Below are 7779 nucleotides of genomic sequence, written 5' to 3'. Positions count from 1 at the left end.
GAACCCATTGTCAAGTATCCCTATTGGCCTGGCTTGCACAATTTGAGGAGTCAGTTGTGCTTGGGCGTGAGAGGTGCTGAAAAAATCGACTATTCAACCCATTTGATTGGCTAGTAATTGGTAACTTTTTTTAGCGTTCTAAATTAGAGGGTTGAACATTGTACCAATTTAATGAGTAAGCATGTTAACCATCTCGTGGTTACTTTCATCCATCGGTTGTCTTATGGACAACAAGGAATTCATTATTAGGGCATACGTATTTGGGAGGGCAAACCCAGTCCCTCCAGATTAAATTATTCGGCCAGGGTTGCTAATGACAGACCTTGACGCCACATATTGATTTAAAGGATATGATATCATTGCATTATTAGATGCATACGTTGACATGTTACTCTATAATCCTATCATCATCATAGTTGGCATACCATAAGTGAGATCCCCATAAACTAGAGGCATTATAAAACTTGGAATATAAGAAGACCTAGGATCCCCTATAGCAGGGTGTGTGGGCCTGAGAGTAGTTGAAATGCTTGTTGCCACAGGCAATGAAACCACCACTCTTGGCATCTATGTTGCACTTGTTACTACGGTAAGGATAGTTTCATTGGTCCCTGTGGGATTTGTATTCTTTGTCATTCCAATTGTCGATGTGGTAGGGTGTTCAGTATCTGGAACATTATTTTGGGGGAGTGACGTATTCTTAGGGAGAACCATTTTGACTAGAGTTCTACCACTCCTCAAGCGCATAAAAGTCTAGATGCAGAAAACATTATTCAGCACGAGAAAACTCTCAATAAACAAACAAAAATACAACACTTTTTTTCAAAGGAGATAATTCAAAAGTTTGAACAAATATGTCCCACTGGGCGTGGCAATTTGTTTATCGATGTTTTTCTGGTAAACAATCACTTAGTTTTAAATTTATTGCTTGAAGGACCAAACTAGTAAATCCTAGGGCATGTTGTGCTAAATTTCTGGAAAAAGGAAGTGTGCATTAATGTTGTCGGATATTTGAGTTGAATGCTGACTACTTTGGAAAAATTATTAAGTTTGAAAGGAAGTGTGTCAATGATTTTGACTAATTCAAAATAGCAACTTGAATGATAATAAAACGAGTAAATGTAGATGAAATGAAAAGAAAATTTTATTTTCATAAGTAAAAGTTGGTAGGCAAGTATATTTTCTTCAGAGACTTATTTCCCTCTTATGTATGGATACTTTGAGTTTGTATTGAAGTTTACAATGATTTTGCGCCCCAAATCCTAACACAAGAATCCCTATTTATAGTACTACGAAACTAATTATCTTTAATGTTCAACTGTCTCACATTTGACACGTCACCTCTACATGCTTTGCCTGCCTTCGATTGATCTTCACGTGTCTTTGGTGTTTAGATGAGACCAAAACACAATTATTTTGTTTGATTTTGAATTTTATTTGGTCAAACCTCCTCTTATTTGTCGAATTTGGTGAATAACAAAACTTTTGGAAATTTTACTAAGTACTAGACCAAATCCTTCATATGTCGAACATCGATGGTTGATTTACAGTAATCAAAAGTAAGTATATTATATTATATCTACTAGGACTGGTGTGATATCAATGTCGTTCAACTTTTGTATGATTTTAAGTAGAAGTTTACAAGATGTTTGATGGTTTCTAGTTACAAAATGTAAATATATAAATGATAGATAACATTTCAGAGATATGAGAGATTTCCGGGATTGGATTTCATCCACCGATTGAATAAGTCTTTTACTGATCAGTTATACAAAATCTAGATATTCATCAATATCATCATGTATCGCTAACAAACAGAGTTTATGTCTAAACTTATTATGAGAGTTCGACCTTATTGTTTAATCTACAATTTCTCCGCCTATTAACCAATAAGGAGCATTAAGAATTGGTACTTGTGATGGATGCTAAACCTAAATCTATGTCTAGCATTTAGAATCTAACAGATGATTATATCATATCAATATTCGAACCGTATTTCTCAATATCAATTCCAATCTATAAACTTAAACATTGAAACAAAGATAACATCGATATTAATTTATAAATAGATTGTATATAACACAATGATCAATAAACATACATACTGTTACTGTGAACTACATCAAATCCCAATAAGAAATGGATTTAGCTACTCATGGTAGCTTGGTATAAAATGGACGACCGGAGATGAACATGCATCAAATGTGATTTCCCGCCAATTGATGTGTATCCAACTTCTGATCTTCAAGAATCACCATTCCCTATTATTTACTTTGTTTCTCTCTCTCTCTCTTCTCTCTCTCTCTCTCTCTCTCTCCCAAATTGTCTCTAATCAATTCCCCCTCTCTGGTTACAACTGATGCCCTTTTACAGTGTTTATATGTTGCTGATCTCGCCTGGCGAGCTAGGTTTCTTCAAGTTGAAGTTCCTGCCATCTCATCCATTAAACTGCCTTGTCTTGCCTGGCGAGCATTTTGCTCTCCCAACGAGCTTCCTCGCTGCTTCCTCGCTGGGCGAGAATAAAAACTTTCCTTTCTGGAAATTTTCTAAGTTATGTCTCTTTCTACTCGCATGGTGACGATGAAGCTTCTTTTCTATGAAATCTTCTCGTCTGGGCCTCGCTTTTGGTTCACTAGGAGAGGCCGCCTTGCTCTAGCTCCTTGCTCTCCTGACGAGCTCAATAAGATGCCTCTTCGTACTTTGTTTCAAATACATTGTTTGAGTTCCATAATCTACACAAAAGTAAACCAAATACGAGTAAACATGCACAAACATAATTCTATTAAGAAAATTGGATTTATATGTTAGAAACTTACAAACCAAGTTAAATAAATGCCTTTTTCATTATGACATATTACCATATTTTGGGCACTTATCAAACTATCCCCAACTTAGAACTTTGTTTGTCCTTAAGTCAAAGCCTTAAAGAACAATTGAAATCAAAAGTTTCTATACCAAGTTCTACCTGATCAACCAAAATTTTAAGAGAGATAACCAAGGTGTATGGTTCAATTCAAAATTGCACATCCATGTTTTTATGCTCGTCACTTTGCTAGGATCAAAATATAATTATGAAACAAGTTTTCAACACAAAATTCATGTCAAACAATCCAAATTGATAACCATGTCAATCATGAATCACACCTAACACGCTTTTTATATATGGGAAAATCATGTGGGATTTAAACTCTCATCTGATAATCTTGCTAACATCTAGATCAAATTATTCATTCCTCTAAACAAATCATTCTAATATGTAGAAACATAGATCACTTAAGTCTTTACATGATTTTAATATGGCTTGGGTACCAAGGAAGGGTCATATATGTGGATAATGAAAAAAAGTGGTTTTTCTTTTTAGAAGCGTATTCACAAGATTTGATACTTTTCAATAAGTTATTCATCCAAAAACCTACTTATACCCTCATTGAACACATTCTTTTTGGTATTATTTCTCTTTCTTCATTCACCTTTTTCCTTTTTCATTAATCATCTTTCTTTTTCTCACATCATTTCAATTTTTTCATTTTTATATTTTTCTGTTTTTGAAGGACTTTTCCCTTTTCTCCCCAACTTGAACAAAACCTTACTCTTGCTTTGAATTCTCTTTAATTATTGGCAAAGGATATCAATCAATGTTTAACTCAAGAAAACTTTTAGAATATATCATGGATGAACTTTATGATTTTGAATAAAAGAGAATAAATTCACTAAGTGGTTTACTTAGTTAATTTTTCAATTCATAGATGATAGATTCATTTCATTTGGCTCAAAAGGGGTTTTCAAATTTTCACTCATTCACAAGGAAAAATAGGGTTGCATTTGGTTAGATGGTTTTTCTCAATTTCAAAGAAGTGCGTTGATCATTTCTATGCTTCCACAAATATCAAAATAAATGCAAGATTAAGCATGAATTAAACGAGTTAAAACATGAAATTACCAGTCTCCTGAGCATATGGTAAATAATGAAAAGCTACCTCACATTTAATGTTGGTTCTAAAGTAATTCATGCATGAGACATGTTCTTGCAAAAGAGTGTATGAACCGGCTTTATGAAAATTACCAGTTTCATATTCACATTATGTCCATAGAAAGCAATAAACATGTACCTTGGCTTTTTCAATTCTTTCAAGTTTGTATCATTACCATTACATTTGTTGTTAATTCATGTCAACTTGGACATTTCCATTCTTTTCCTTCTTTAAACCATTTAGAGGACATGTGTTTGAACACAACCAACAGAGGCTGAATATATGACATTTTCAAAAATCCATATTACTAAAAAAAAACACAAAATACTAAAGGGGATTAAATGACATGAATGTCTCTATTGCTGACTCTACTACTCTCACTAGGTTAGAAAAGGGCTCGCTAGGCGAGCTTAGTAGAATGCAGTGTTCCATAAAAATCTTTGTTGGGCATCCTTCATGCAATTTACCTCACTTGTGACATTTATCAATAAATGACAACTTATATAATTATAAAATTGGGTTGCCTCCCAATAAGCGTTTGTTTAACGTCATTAGCTCGACGCCTTTTTTCAAGTGAACTGAAGGTGGTCTTTGTGATATGATCTAATCATCTCCATCACCATCATGTGGATTTTTCTTGTTCTGTCTCTTTATTGGTGTGGCCCTCTTGACAGCATCATGAATGGCTTTCTTGCAAGTTTTTCCTTTCTCACAAATTCTTCTGATTCCTTTGTTTTTCTTTGGGAATGTGTTTATATCCATTTCCTCTTTTAGTATGAAAGCTTCCAGTTGTGTTTCAGGATATGTTATATAGTCACCAATATTATCCTCTTCCATTGCTTTGTCAAGAGCATCCATTTGACAACATATTACTTTGATGGTTGAATGCTTGCTTTCTTCAAACAAACAAACTTGATTTCTTCATCTTGCACTCTTACTTTCATCACTCCCTCATCCACATCTATCATAATTTTTTCCGTTTTCATGAATGGTCGACCAAAAATTAGATGAACATCATCGTGTGTCTCAATATCCATCACCACAAAATCTATAAGGAATAAAATTTTATCAACTTTAACTAATACATCCTTAGCTATCTCTGATGGTCAGGTAATGGATTTGTCTGCTAGTTGGCGTTTCATCTTTGTGTTTTTTATATCAAGATCGACAATCCGTTTTATCACTAATAATGGTATCTAATTTATGATGGAACCTAGATTAATCAATGTCTTGCCTACATTTACATTTCCTACAGTAATAGGTAATGTAACTTGTCCTGGATCCGTTTCTTTTTGTTGAAGGTTTTTCTGTATGATGGCACTGCAGCTAGCATCTACTTGGATTGTATCTTTATCTGTGCACCTCTGATTTTTCGTAAGAATTTCCTTCATGAATTTGGACTAAGTCAGCATCTGTTCTAAGGCTTTAGAAAATGGCATGTTTATTTGTAGTCTTTTGAAAATATCCAGAAACCTGCCAAACTGCCTCTCATTGACTTTCTTGGTGGGGGCATGAGGGTACGGTAAGTTTTGTACTGGCGGAATCAACATTTTTCCTTTCATTTTCTAATTCTTTGTATTCCGCTCCTTATCCACTTTTTCTTTTTTGTATTTTTGTTCATTTTCAACTAAAACTACCTCATTATTTTTCTTTTCTACTTCTTGCTTAATTTCTTTTCTTCCTTCCCCTTGATCTTCTTTTGATTCAACAACACATCTTTCTTTTTCAGAATTCTCATCAACTCCTGTTTCAATCACTTTCCCACTCCTGATTATGATTGAATTACAGCGCCCCTTTGGATTAGTTTGAGTATTGGCGGTGAATGCTGCCCCTTGTTGGTCAGTCAGTTGTTTTGCAATCTGTCCTATTTGTGTTTTAAGATTTTTGATCGATGCATCCGTATTATTTTGATTTGAAATGGAAACTTGCATAAACTAGTTCAATGTATCTTCCAACTTTGAAGTTATGTCTGGTTGAGGAGGATTCTAAGGATGCTGATTAAAATTTTGATATGGAGTTTGCCTATTTGAGGTCCCACATCCTGGCTCTAACCTTGGCCATAGTCTGCGTTGTTTCCACGTGGATATCCTTGGTTGCCTTGGTATGATGCTTGCCTTTGTTGTTAGTTTCCTAGATAATTTACTTCTTTGTTAACTAGAGGGCAAAAACCGGTTAGATGATCACATGTGCAAAGTTCATAAAAAGCTACATGTTGAGGTTTACTCGATGTTCCATGCATCTTTTTGAGTTGTTGTGGGAGCTTTGATAATTGATTGGTTAAGTCTTCCCCTGTTTGATTGAGAAGCTTGTTTTGCGCTAAGATTACGTCATCTGCTCATAGCTTAAGAATTCCAGGTTTCCTTTGTGTCGTACCTCTGTTATATTAAATCTGGTGATCATTGAGAGTTATACGGTAAATGATAGAGACTACATCCTCTACACTTTGGGGCGATAAGGAACCACCAATAGTTGCATCAAACATAATCTTTGGTTACGGCTGAATTCCATTGCGAAAGATGTGGATTTGTGTGAGATCATCAAAGCCATGATTTGGACACTTATGCAACATGGATTTGTAGCGCTCCCATGCTTCACAGATTATTTCTATTGAAATTTTTGTGAATGCAGAAATAACTGTCTTTTCATCCAAGAATCTATTATGTGGAAAGAATTGGTTCATAAAATTTTCCTGTAAGACATCCCAGTTGGTCATGACTTGAGTTGGTTGGTCCAGATACCAATACTTTCCTTTACCGATCAGGGAATATGGAATAATCTCATGAAAACTGCTTCTTCTTCAGCTTCAGGTGTGCCAAGTGTACCGGAAAGTTCGTAGAACTTAATGAGATTAGTGTAAGGATCTTCATGGTCCAGCTCTGCAAATGAATTTTCATAAATGATATGAAGCAGTCCGGTTTTCATCTTTGCTTGTCGATTGTTGGGAGTGTTGGTGAGTCAAGCTAACCATCTTAGGTTGTTGCGAGTGCCCCTGTGTTGTTAATGAAAAGTAAGTAATCCGAAGTAAGTATATTATATCATATCCACAGAGACTAGTGTGATATCAATTCCGTTCAAAAGTTGATATGATTTTAAGTAGAAGTTTTCAAGATGTTTGATGGTTTATAGTTACAGAATGTAAATATATAAATGATAGATAATGTTTCAAAGATATGAGAGCTTGCCAAGATTGGATTTCATCCATCGATTGAATAAGTAGTTTACTGATAAGGTAACATTAAGAATCAATACTTGCGGTGAATATTAAACCTAAATTTGCGGATAACATTTAGAATCTAACAAATGATTATCTTAGATCAAGATTTGAACCCTATTTCTCAATATCAACTCCAATCTATAAACTTAGACATCAAAACAAAGATAACATCGATATTAATTCATAAATAAATTGTATATAACGCCATGATCAATAAACATACATACTGTTACGGTGAACTACATCAAATCCCAACAAGAAATGGATTTATCTACTCATAATAGCTTGGTACAAAATAGAAGCTTGAAGATGAACGTGCATCACATCTGTTTCCCGCCGACTGATGCGTATCCAACTTATGATCTTCAAGAATCACACTTTCCTGTTGTTTACCGTGTTTCTCTATGTCCCAAAATGTCTCTAATCTAGTCCCCCTTTCTAGTTACAACTAATGCCCTTTTATAGTGTTTATGTGTTGTTGATCTCGCACGGCGAGTAACAACCTCGGTTGGCAAGCCAGGTTTCTTCAAGTTGAAGTTTTTGCTAGCTCATCCATTAAACTGCCTTGTCTCCAGATGAGCATTTTTCTCGCCC

The 7779-nt window shown here is 34.8% G+C and overlaps 1 non-coding gene across 1 annotated transcript; it reads left to right on the top strand.

The window, feature by feature from the left end:
• Positions 1–6511: 6511 nt before the first annotated feature.
• LOC127077528 (small nucleolar RNA R71) lies at positions 6512–6613 on the top strand. The gene has a single exon (XR_007787326.1). It is a non-coding gene; the product is annotated as a small nucleolar RNA R71 (small nucleolar RNA).
• Positions 6614–7779: the final 1166 nt, after the last annotated feature.

The sequence above is a fragment of the Lathyrus oleraceus genome, chromosome 4 (assembly GCF_024323335.1).
Source record: "Lathyrus oleraceus cultivar Zhongwan6 chromosome 4, CAAS_Psat_ZW6_1.0, whole genome shotgun sequence".
NCBI lineage: Eukaryota > Viridiplantae > Streptophyta > Magnoliopsida > Fabales > Fabaceae > Lathyrus > Lathyrus oleraceus.
The sequence above is the reverse complement of the archived record's forward strand: the minus strand, read 5'-3'. Positions and strand labels throughout refer to the sequence as shown.